Source organism: Ranitomeya variabilis, chromosome 5 (genome assembly GCF_051348905.1).
Source record: "Ranitomeya variabilis isolate aRanVar5 chromosome 5, aRanVar5.hap1, whole genome shotgun sequence".
Classification (NCBI taxonomy): domain Eukaryota; kingdom Metazoa; phylum Chordata; class Amphibia; order Anura; family Dendrobatidae; genus Ranitomeya; species Ranitomeya variabilis.
The window spans coordinates 253,948,056-253,961,199 of record NC_135236.1 but is presented as its reverse complement, the minus strand read 5'-3'; the positions used below and the strand labels follow the sequence as shown (position 1 = coordinate 253,961,199).

Here is a 13,144-nt window from a genome sequence, read left to right as displayed (position 1 = left end):
ATACATTTATATGTTTAGGTACTTTTACCAAATATCTGATTTAGAGGAGATGATTACTAAAGAATCGGGTGACATGAGACAGAGGCTCTATGGCACATAATGCAAATCAAATCTATTCCTCCCCCAGCAGACCGGCAATGACCCATCTACACAGAAGTCCTATGTATCCTAATTATTCTGCATGGGGATGGTCAGACTCAGACAAAAGAAACAAACAGAGCACTTCCAGATGTTGTAGAGTCTGTGGCAATAAAGAGGGGGAGGTCACATTCCGCAGATGCCAACATTTACAGCACACGCTACTGTTAGAGAGTGCACCTCCATGCCATGTACGTATCCATGCACACATCGCTCATGTCAAGTCACTGCAGAACAGCATGATCTGGGAGAAAAGGTTTAAGGAAGGGGGCTAAAAATATTGTATTTGCTAGCTTACAGGGCATAGGTGCCCCTTACTCAGGCAAGCTTACAAGAAAGAGAACAACACATAGGCCAGTATCGTGCGAAGGACTAAGGAAACACTTATTTTTGCATTAGTTCACAGGAAGTATAAAATATGTTCGAAGATCATTAAAAGGGGTTGTTGTGTGAAGAAACAACACTTGCTAAAGCTAGCCATCCCAAATTGAAAAGTAGTAGTAGATGTCTGCTAGTCAGATGAATAGCTGACCATGTGATGAACGGATGGTGGAGTCCAAAGTGAGAACAATATTCTGCCTTAGGGCAGAGACAGACTGCCATACTTCTTGTGCGAGAATCACATTGCACGCACTGGCCTGGCACCTCTCCTGACCTGAGCAAGACAGTATGATGTTCTTCTACGCAGCTGTCAAGCTCAGGTCAGGAGAGCCGATAGCGAGTACGAGGTTTACGATGCGATTCTCGCACGAGAAATACGGCAGTCTGTCTCTGCCCTTGGGGCTATTTCAGATGTCTGTGACCATCGGTCCGAAGTCGGATCGCAATGCACAGGCTGGCCACAAACCCGATCCGAGCACGATAGCTTCATAGAAATATATGTCACGGTTGGGTCAGGAGATGCGCGGCCCGGGCACTGAAATCAGATAATGGAGATCTGAATATCAGTCAAGAGGACCTCCTACTATAAAGTCAATAAGAAAGACAGTTCGGACATCGCTGGAACGGCGCCGGAGGGGAGTATAAATGTTATTACTTTATTTGGGGCAAATGCTCAGACTGGTATTGTTACAATAAGAAGTGTCACAGACTTTCACATACACACTCATACAAAGATGGAGACCAGGAAGCAAATATTATCGGTTGTCTAAGGAAGAATAATTAAAGGACTTTGTGTTCTCTGATGGAGATTACGATCTTGACACTGATTAGTGCAGGACAGAGCAGGCAGGACATATACCATATTTTAGGGACTTGGTAGGATAACTAGAACTCTCATGCATTGGCACGAGGTGCAGGCGGTCCTACCACGGCGGGGCTGGAATAGAGGATGTCAAACACAGCCTAGGAGGCATGGATTTGAAGATCAAGGAATTACTAGACCGGGGTGGGAAGCCCTGCCTAGCCTCATTAGCATATTCCATACTGCAGATGTAAACTTCATTATCAAACTATAGAAACGAACCATGCCACTTCAAAGAATTCATTAAAATACAGGATTTTGCTTAAAGCACAGTTATAGTAGCCGTTCGGAGCAGACATGGGACCTGGCTGGTTCCCTTTAAGCTCCTGTTAGTTTTTCCTTATACACACAGCTGTGCAGCATCTACATCACGTACTCTGTGACATGCATATACACACAACACTTCGGCCAGCATAGTAGATGTGTACACACACACACACACATACGAACGAACACCTGAATGCATCCTACATACCGTAAGTTGTTTTCAAACCTAATTCAGGACAAATAATAATATTGGGTTCATATTGACTGCTCAGGACCTCCCACCTTCAGCTTCTTTGCAGGCATGTGACTGACCACATGCCTGAGACATCAAGGTAGGTCCTACAGGTAATTAGGACCTTTGCAGGTCGAATTCAGCTTCCTCTTCGGTAATGGTAGTCAGGCAGAGACCTGAGCATCTCTCTCTGCCCACTGTACTAGGAACTCCTGCACAGAGACCCCATAGCAGCCACTATGGCCATAGGTCTGTCACTGCTGATCACCTTACTAGGCAGAACTTAACCCCTTCCCGACCCGAATGATCGCATCCCTGCAGATCGGGTGAAAGGGTTAACTCCTATTTTACCCGATCTGCAGGGAGAGGGGGAGTTGTACTTCAGCCTAGGGGGGGTGGCTTTGCCCCCACGTGGCTACGATCGCTCTGATTGGCTGTTGAAAGTGCAACAGCCAATCAGAGCAATTTGCAATATTTCACCTATGAAAATGGTGAAATATTGCAATCCAGCCATGGCCGATGCTGCAATAGCATCTGCCATGGCTGGAAATCATGTTCTGGCCCCCCCCCCACCGCCCCCGATCTCCTCCCCAGTCCTCCGTTCTGTCCGGTACCCCCCTCCGTCCCCCTGTTCGCTCCCCCGTGCTCCTGTCCACTCCCCCGTGCTCCTGTCCGCTCCCCCCGTCCTCCGATCCCCCCCCCCCCCACCCCCTCATACTTACCGAGCCTCCCGAAGTCGGTCCGTCTTCTCCCTGGGCGCCATCTTCCAAGATGGCGGGCGCATGCTCAGTGCGCCCGCCGAATCTGCCGGCTGGCAGATTCGTTACAAGTACATTTTGATCGCTGTGGTAGGTTCTATCACAGCGATCAAAATAAAAAAAATAATAAATAAACCCCCCCCCCTTTATCACCCCCATAGGTAGGGACAATAATAAAATAAAGAAAATATTTTTTTTTCTTTTTCCACTAGGGTTAGGGTTAGAACTAGGGTTAGAACTAGGGGTAGGGTTAGGGTTAGGGTTAGGGGTAGGGTTAGGGTTATGGCATGTGCACACAGTGCGGATTTGGCTGCGGATCCGCAGCGGATTGGCCGCGGATCCGCAGCGGATTGGCCGCGGATCCGCAGCGGATTGGCCGCGGATCCGCAGCGGATTGGCCGCTGCGAATTCGTAGCAGTTTTACATCAGGTTTACAGTACCATGTACACCTATGGAAAACCAAATCCGCTGTGCCCATGGTGCGGAAAATTCCGTGCAGAAACGCTGCGTTGTATTTTCCGCAGCATGTCAATTCTTTGTGCAGATTCCGCAGCGTTTTACACCTGTTCCTCAATAGGAATCCGCAGGTGAAATCCGCACAAAAAAACACTGGAAATCTGCTGTAAATCCGCAGGTAAAACGCAGTGCCTTTTACCTGCAGATTTTTCAAAAATCGTGCGGAATAATTTCACACGAATCCGCAACGTGGGCTCATAGCCTTAGAGTTAGAGTTGGAATTAGAGTTAGGGTTGGAATTAGGGCTAGGGTTAGAAATAGGGTTAAGATTAGGCTTGTGGTTAGGGTTACGGATAGGGTTAGGGGTGTGTTGGGGTTACAGTTGTGGTTAGGGTTGGGATTAGGGTTAGGGTTGGGATTAGGGTTAGGATTGGAATTAGGGTTACGGGTGTGTTGGGGTTAGGGTTGTGGTTAGGGGTGTGTTGGGGTTAGGGTTGTGATTAGGGTTATGGCTACAGTTGGGATTAGGATTAGGGGTGTGTGGGGGTTAGTGTTGAAGTTAGAATTGAGGGGTTTCCACTGTTTAGGCACATCAGGGGTCTCCAAACGCAACATGGCGCCACCATTGATTCCAGCCAATCTTGCGTTCAAAAAGTCAAATGGTGCTCCCTCCCTTCCAAGCCCCGACGTGCGCCCAAACAGTGGTTTACCCCCACATTTGGGGTACCAGCGTACTCAGGACAAGCTGGGCAACAACTGTTGGGGTCCAATTTCTCCTGATACCCTTGCAAAAATAAAAAATTACTTGCTAAAACATAATTTTTAAGGAAAGAACAATTATTTTTTATTTTCACGGCTCTGCGTTATAAACTTCTGTGAAGCACTTGGGGGTTGAACGTGCTCACCACACATCTAGATAAGTTCCTTGGGGGGTCTAGTTTCCAAAATGGGGTCACTTGTGGGGTGTTTCTACTGTTTAGGCACATCAGGGGCTCTGCAAATGCAATGTGACGCCCGCAGACCATTCCATCAAAGTCTGCATTTCAAATGTCACTACTTCCCTTCCGAGCCCTGTCGTGTGCCCAAACAGTGGTTTACCCCCACATATGGGGTATCAGCGTACTCAAAACAAACTGGGCAACAAATATTGGGGTCCAATTTCTAATGTTACCATTGTGAAAATAAAAAATTGCTTGCTAAAACATATTTTCTGAGGAAAGAAAAATGATTTTTTATTTTCACGGCTCTGCATTGTAAACGTCTGTGAAGCACTTGGGGGTTGAACGTGCTCACCACACATCTAGATAAATTCCTTGGGGGGTCTAGTTTCCAAAATGGGGTCACTTGTGGGGGGTTTCTACTGTTTAGGCATATCAGGGGCTCTGCAAACGTAACATGATGCCCGCAGACCATTCCATCAAAGTCTGCATTTGAAAACGTCACTACTTCCCTTCCGAGCCCCGGCATGTGCCCAAACAGTGGTTTACCCCCACATATGAGGTATCAGCGTACTCAGAACAAATTGGACAACAACGTTCGTGGTCCAGTTTCTCCTTTTACCCTTGGGAAAATAAAAAAAATTTCGCTAAAAGATCATTTTTGTGACTAAAAAGTTAAATGTTCATTTTTTACTTCCATGTTGCTTCTGCTGCTGTGAAACACCTGAAGGGTTAATAAACTTCTTGAATGTGGTTTTGAGCACCTTGAGGGGTGCAGTTTTTAGAATGGTGTCACTTTGGGGTATTTTTAGCCATATAGAACCCTCAAACTGACTTCAAATGTGAGGTGGTCCCTAAAAAAAATGGTTTTGTAAATTTTGTTGTAAAAATGAGAAATCACTGGTCAAATTTTAACCCTTATAACTTCCTAGCAAAAAAAAAATTTGTTTCCAAAATTGTGCTGATGTAAAGTAGACATGTGGGAAATGTTATTTATTAACTATTTTGTGTCACATAACTCTCTAGTTTAACAGAATAAAAATTCAAAATGTGAAAATTGCGAAATTTTCAAAGTTTTTGCCAAATTTCCATTTTTTTCACAAATAAACTCAGAAATTATCGACCTAAATTAACCACTAACATGAAGCCCAATATGTCACGAAAAAACAATCTCAGAATCGCTAGGATCCGTTGAAGCGTTCCTGAGTTATTACCTCATAAAGGGACACTGGTCAGAATTGCAAAAAACGGCAAGGTCATGAAGGGGTTAAAGGGAACCTGTCAGCAGGATTGTGCTCAGTACCCTACACACAGTGTCAGGTCGGCGCTGTTATACTGATTCCAATGATACCTTGGTGATGAAATCTGATAGCTGCTACTGCGCAGGCCTGGCGGCGCCATTTTCGAGGAGGAATTTTTTTTCTTCTCTAGCAATTACCGATCGGATCACAGATAGCTGCTACTGCGTAGGTGCGGCGCCCTCCATTTTCAAATGGATTTTTTTTTTTTAATATTAAGACAACACAGTACATACAGTATGTGAATATGCTGCACAAGGGGATTTTTTTTTCAAGAGATTATATATTTTTATATTATGTAAACTAGGGGGCAGGTCAGTGAGGGATCAGTGACCTATCAGCAGTCTGCATTATGAATATATAATCAGAGCACCACATACATGAACCCCCCACAGGCTGCCCTGAAGCACGGGCAGATCATTAACTGAAAATAAAGATGAAACAACAACCACAAGACGGATTTCATCAACCCAGGTATCATTGTAATCAGTATACCAGCGCCGACCTGACACTGTCTGTAGGTTACTGTGCACAATCTTGCTGACAGGTTCCCTTTAAATCAGTTTTCAAGGCTCCATTTTAATTTCGGCAATCACCTTATGCAGCTTACCGAATTCTGATAATTTTAGGAAAATACCTGTAAGTATATGGCCACATACAAATACCATCTAACAGTTTACATATAGGAAAATCTGCAAAAAAAAAAAGGGGGCACTGCCTGTGTTATAGCCTAGGAGATGTACTTACATCTCTATGAGCTTTAGTGAGGAAATCAACAGAATTTCTTGCCGGTTGTGTCATGATGCATAACCTCTCCTGCATTAAAGGACCTTAGTTAAAGGGTTATTCCCATTTCAGACATGTATGGCATATTCACAGAATTTGGCAAACATTTTTGAAAGTTGCGAGTCCCAGAATTAGGAGCCCCATCCATCTTGAGAAAGGGCCCTGTGACTGTCACATGACTGCTGTGGAAGGTGAGGCGGCCAGGCATGCAAGTCTCTCTCCATACACTTCTATGGAAATTATGAAAATAGTGGAATGTATTTTCTTAAGCAAGATGAAGGTCTCAGAGATGGAACCCGCATCCTTCAGTCTTTTATTGTATAACCTGTGGATAAAATGAGAATAAAGCCAGACTAATGTTGCCGATCTTGCCAATAAGGTCATGCTCAACCAACAGTCTAACATATATGGGAGCTTCGGACAATTGATTGTTGAGGGAGATAAGGATCCACCATGTTTGAGATCGGACTGCTGATCCTTTTGTTCTCCCTGAGATAAGCCGCCACCAGAGATCTATGGCAGCGGCTCTCTCATAGAGCACATAGGATCACTCGGCAGAGCGAGAGCTCCGGTGTATGGGAGAGTCAGGGGAGATATCTGATGGCAGAACAATCAGCTGAACCCTCATTGGGCCAGCAGCCATATAAATGTGTGTGTGTGGGGGGGGGGGGGGGCTTTAGTCTTTTTCACTGTTCTCAGGTGATCACATGCTGCAGTCGTGACGTCATTGCTGCCACAGTGTGAAAGATGTAGGACAGCAGCGGAGATCTGACACTGGAGTGGCAGGGGGAGGGGAGGGAAGCAAGGCTGACTATTATTTTACACAGAGCAAGCTTTTAAAAGAATGTAAAAAATGCCTTGAAAACCCTTTAAAGTTCATGCTTTTGAGTCATGTCATTATTAAGACGATCCAGAGAGGAGATTAGTCTAGACTTCTAACATCTAGCACTCAATAAAACGTACAACTTGAATCAACAAGCAGTTTTACTCCAACAACCTCCATTGCAGATTTAGGAAACCGTCTAAAAGAAAGACTTTCAATTCCCATAGCAACCAATCACTGAGCTGTATTTTTTTTTTTTTTTACCAGAACCACAATAAGAAAAGCTGCTTTGCGATTGGTTGCTATTGGCAACAACGACTAAAAGAAATTTAATTATTGCCAATAGCAAACCAATCACAAAGTAATATTAATTTCTTATAGTGGTTTTCAAAAACGAAACCTTAATTGTGATTAGTTGCTATGGGAAACAGACCATTTTTCCTTTAGACGCTGTCATAGATTGATCTAAGATACTGGAAAGTAATTGTTTGAATGATAGAAATGTATCTACAAGTTATTGTGAATTTCCATGTGAACGCTATTATTTGGCAGTCAGAAATGGCTAAAGGAGTGGTCGTCCGGTTGTTCTCACTGCCGCACTGGAGAAGAATGCTGCAGAAGACGTTACCACCCTCTTACCTGTCGTGCCGCTTGTAGGATTGGCAGGTACCGTGCACCTGTCCTACTCTAAAGAACATATATCTGAAAATCACTCCCATGTCTCAGCAGATATGTAGGGTCCTAGTGTCATCAGCATCACTCACCAAGTGAGCGGCACCAAGCAACCCCGCAAGGGCTCACGCGCACACAAAAAGGGTAAGATGCCAACAGCAAACCGGCAATAAGAAGCGAAACACTAAGACAGAGAGGAGCAGAAGTGTCCATGCCCATGCATTCCCAACTTGTGGCCGTTCATAACCAGCTTTCACACACCAATATTCAATCATGGTTGTAATATAATATAAGGATTGTTAGTTGAGCACTAGTACATACTACTAAACAGTTAGGGTGAATAAGCTAAATACTGAAAAGTTATGCCAAAATTTGCATAAAAAAAAAAAATAAAATCTGTCTTTCTTGGCTTCTTCCACATTATGCATTTTAGACATTTTCTGCGCTATGTCTATCCGACAAGTTGGAAAAAGACAAACTTAAAAGCAACAATGTGATCCCAAATTTTGATGCAAACGTCTAGCAAAAATGGTGCATTTAGGAGGGGCAGATAGTTCAAGAACACTTGTTCCCGGCTATTGGCCCTGAAAGATGCTGGAATTCACCGGCCGAATGAGCAAAATGCATGGAAATCGTGTGATTGGATATTTTATGCCAGCATAAAAATCACCATTATTATAATGCCCCATGTAAACAGGAGATGTGCTGCTGATAACACAATAATATGAACATTTTGTCCCATCAGTATCTGTCAGCCTGTGAAAATAGGCCAGACGAACGCCAATTGGACTTGTAACAGTAATTAAATAAGTGTGCATTAAAAAACTCTCACACCAATTTTTCTATTCTCCAAACCTAAGAGTACATGTAATGTAGTGTCAGGGCTCGCTCACACATCGTAAGAGCGCCAGCCGATTTTATCGGACAGCACTCAGACCAACATTATTCTATGGTGCATTGCTGATCAGCGTTTTTTTTTTCTCGATTTACAGCTCAAATCAGAATGCACTTATCTATTCAAATTTATGATAACATCTGATTGCAGTCGGTGAGAATCTTAATACAACTACACTACATTACACAGAGTGAAGGAAATAATTATTTGATCCCTTGCTGATTTTGTAAGTTTGCCCACTGACAAAGACATGAACAGTCTATAATTTTAAGGGTGGATTAATTTTAACATTGACAGAATATCAAAAATAAAATCCAGAAAATCACATTGTGTAAATTATATAAATTTATTTGCATTTTGCAGTGAGAAGTATTTGATTCCCTACCAACCTTCAAGAGTTCTGGCTCCTGCAGACCAGTTAGACTCTCAACTCGTTACCTGCATTAAAGACAGCTGTCTTATATAGTCACGGTTATAAAAGACTCCTGTCCACAGACTCAATTTATCAGTCCAGCTCTAACCTCTACAACATGGGCAAGACCAAAGAGCTTTATAAGGATGTCAGGGACAAGATCATAGACCAGCACAAAGCTGCAATGGGCTACAAAACCATACGTAAGATGCTGGGTGAGAAGGAGACAACTGTTGGTGCAATAGTAATAAAATGGAAGAAATACAAAATGACTGTCAATCGACATCGCTCTGGGGCACCATGCAAAATCTCACCTCATGGGGTATCCTTGATCATGAGGAAGGCAAGAGATGAGCCTAAAACTACATGGGGGAACTTGCTAATGATCTCAAGGCAGCTGGGACCACAGTCACCAAGAAAACCATTGGTAACACATTATGCCGTAAAGGTTTAAAATCCTGCATTGCCCGCAAGGTCCTCCTGTTCAAGAATGCACATGTACCGGCCCGTCTGAAGTGTGCAAATGAACACTTGGATGATTCTGTGAGTGACTGGGAGTGGGTGCTGTGGTCAGATGAGACAAAAAAATTTTGCATTAACTCAATGCGCCATGCTTGGAGGAAGAGAAATGCTGCCTATGACCCAAAGAACACCGTCCCCACTGTCAAGCATGGAGGTAGAAACATTATGTTTTGGGCGTGTTTCTCTGCTAAGTGCACAGGACTACTTCACCACATCAATGGGAGAATGAATGGAACCATGTACTGTAAAATCTTGAGTGAAACTCCTGCCCTAAGCCAGGACATTAAAAATGGGTCGTTGCTGGGTCTTCCAGCAAGACAGTGACCCAAAACATACAGCCAAGACAACAAAGGAGTGGCTCAAAAAAAAAAGCACATTAAGGTCATGGAGTGGCTTAGCCAGTCTCCAGACCTTAATCCCATAGAAAACTTATGGAGGGAATTGAAGCATCGGGTTGCCAAGCGAGAGCCTCAAAATCTTAATGATTTTGGGATGATCTGCAAGGAGGAGTGGACCGAAATTCCTCCTGACATGTGTGCAAACCTCATCATCAACTACAAAAAACATCTGACTGCAGTGCTTGCCAACAAGGGTTTTGCCACCAAGTATTAAGTCTTGTTTGCCAGAGGGATCTAATACTTATTTCTTACTGCAAAATGCAAGTAAATTTATATAATTTACACAATGTGATTTTCTGGATTTTATTTTTGATATTCTATCTCTCAATGTTAAAATTAACCTGCTCTTAAAATTATAGACTGTTCATGTCTGTCAGTGGGCAAACTTACAAAATCAGCAAGGGATCAAATATTTCCTTCACTGTACATTTAGACAGAATTCAGAATTTAGAGAACTTTATTTATGAGAGTGCTTTTTTTCATGGGCCAAAGATCGACATAACTAAATCCAACATAAGCCAACTAATAAGTAGTGTAAACTTAGACAACAGTTTAACAATGCACCAAAATGATCAAACAGCAGGCACTACAAAGCCTTTCTAGTCTCAATTTGCACTAAGAACTGGTCAGCATTGATAACATGATAACAAATGCAGGGGCAGGACAAATATTTAGAGAAGGCAAAGGGACTAAAACGCATTGAAAAAAACAAACAAACTAAAGATACAAAATGTGAAGTAGTACAAAAAAAAGATCTCCAAAAACATGCACTATACAAGCAGCCTGCAATCTGTATCAAATGTATACTCTGTATAGTATGCAGTGTGTAATAAAGGATGGGCAGGACAAATTCAGTAGAGATCTTTATAGCAAAACATGTCTGTGCATAGGTCAAACAGACAATCTACAAAGCCATTCTAAAACAACGCACATGGCATACTGACCTAGCAGCTTGCACTCAGGCACCTACAGATCTCAGCTTCCTGATGTGGGACCACTGACTATACAAAGTTTTGGTGGAGTATTATATTGTGTGGATATCTTCCTTGCCACTGCCTCGCTTTGAATACTTAATGGATTACATTCCGATTGGGTGACATCACTCCCTCTAGGGCACTTGCAGCGTGCGTGTATGCAAGCAGATCTATACAAACATTGAATCAATCTCCACCCTGCCCATGACATATACAGGCGCACCCATTACTTCTGGGGCTAATGCTTGCCAGACACTGAAAATCGGAGCAATGAAATTAGTTATTAAAATAAGAGCCTGCATATTGGTAATCGCCGGAGAGAAAAAGCATTTACGCCTTGATTCCTGTGCATAACAGACGATCAAAAAAAAAAAAAAAGGCAACTAAAATCAATTATTCTCTTTTTTGTAAAGGTATGGTAAGCTTTTGAAATTAATCTAGGAAATGCAAAAAAAGTAAGGTAGTTATTAATGTAAAGTGAAAAAGAAAAATTAATGAAAATACAAACAGTATCAACAAGTCGTCTCAGTCCCCTCCTTTCTTAAACTCATATTGCAGTTAAAACTGAGAAATATACATTTATCTATTTATACAATTGCCTTGTAATGTTTTCATTTCCTGTTCTGTCCAGATGTCATCGTATCCCAGAATTCCAAGCGGAGGAAGTTCACCAACCGCCATTTTGGGACACCCAAGTGATGGGTGTCTCAATATGGAAACTGCTGCTGGTACTAATCTATTGCGCGGTACCACAAGCAGAACACCGTCGCACCACACACACTCACACTGCCTCATGTGCGGTACCACCAGTGGAACACCGTCGCAAACACGCCGCCAAGATCAGCCGAATGATTCACTGACTGCGGCCATCTTTGTACAGGAGGAGCGTATGCGCAGTTTTAATGTGACCGCCGTTATCTGTCTGCACAAAGATGGTGGCGGTCTGATTTACTGCTCCTGCGCAAATTACACGCAGGTGCAGTGAATTATTCGGCTGATCCCAGCAGCAGATGCACGACGTGTCTACAGGCAGAGGAAGCCGCTCACATTGAAGGGGTTTTCCCACCAACGAAAGTTCATTTTAAAAATTGACTGTGTCTGACCATGTACGGAGCATGCCACATCTCCTGGGAAGGGGGAGGAAGCAAAAGACAATACTGACATTACAGCAGGGGATCACAGTGGATTTCAGGTAAAATATTTCACTGACTTTTTAAAAAATATATTTTACCTCACAAAATGTATCCTCTGCGATCTCCTGCTGTAATGTCAGTATTGTCTTTTGCTTCCTCTCCTGCCCAGGAGCTGTGGTATGTCCGATACACAGATAGACAGACAATTTTTAAAATGAACTTTTCTTTGTGGGAAAACCCCTTTAAAAAGCAAATATCCACGCCAACATGGCTCCTTATAAAAAGTACGCCAATGACAATGAAAGAAAAGCAGCAAAAGCACAACGTCGAAAACAACAAAGGGCAAATGAGACTCCTGAAGAGCAACCGCATCGATGGGACAAAAATAATGAATATAAGCATAGGCGTCAAGCACATGAGTCCCCTGATGCAAAAGTCATTAGATTATCACAGGATGCCATCAGGCAACAACAGCCTGCCCCCATCGTGACATTACCGCCCTCCCGATGCAATAGCATCGGGCCTCCATCTAGTTATATTATATATTTCTCAGTTTTAATTGCAATATGAGATCAAGAAAGATTTTTGCGTGTGGCTCAGGAACTCGGCCATGTTCTCCTCCTCTCACTGTTCTGTGTGTGCCCGTAAGGCAACTGGCTGCAGCAGAAGTCTCCTTGCTCTGCCATATCTGCAGTAAGATGACAGATAGGAAGACTCACCCCTTGGTTAAGACATGGCTTCAGTCCGCCAACAGCTGAAGATGGAACAGATCAACTCTTTTTTTTTTTTTTTTAAAGATTTCCACCAGACTATTTCAGGATCACACAGAAAATACAGCAGACAAAGGCTATGTGTACACGTAAAGTATTTCTTGCAGACATTTCTGCATGAAAAATGTATTGCTTGGCGATTTTGCAGCGGTTTTTCCTGTTCAATAGAATGCAAAAGGGCTGAAGAACTGACTTGATGCAGATCTGAAACTGCTTAAAATCTGCATGGAAAAAATAAGCAACGTGCATGAGATTTCGGAAATTGCATTCACTTTGCTGGGACAGTAAAATGCTGCATTTTCCATAGCAAAGACCAGCAGAAAAAATGCACGGAAAATGTGACGTGTGAACATACCCTAACAAACTATAATTCTGCTTTCATTTAACTCATGTCTAGGTTTAGTATTCCTTAAAGTAGTTTGGTGAATT

At 42.9% G+C, this 13,144-nt stretch overlaps 1 long non-coding RNA gene across 1 annotated transcript in view; it reads right to left on the bottom strand.

Annotated features, from left to right (window-relative positions):
• LOC143775675 (uncharacterized) overlaps positions 1-12,086 on the bottom strand; it is a 112,311-nt gene extending 100,225 nt beyond the window's left edge. The window contains exon 1 of the long non-coding RNA XR_013215686.1: positions 10,783-12,086. This is a non-coding gene — a long non-coding RNA (uncharacterized LOC143775675). The remainder of the gene's footprint in view (positions 1-10,782) is intronic.
• Between the last annotated feature and the right edge of the window lie 1,058 nt (positions 12,087-13,144).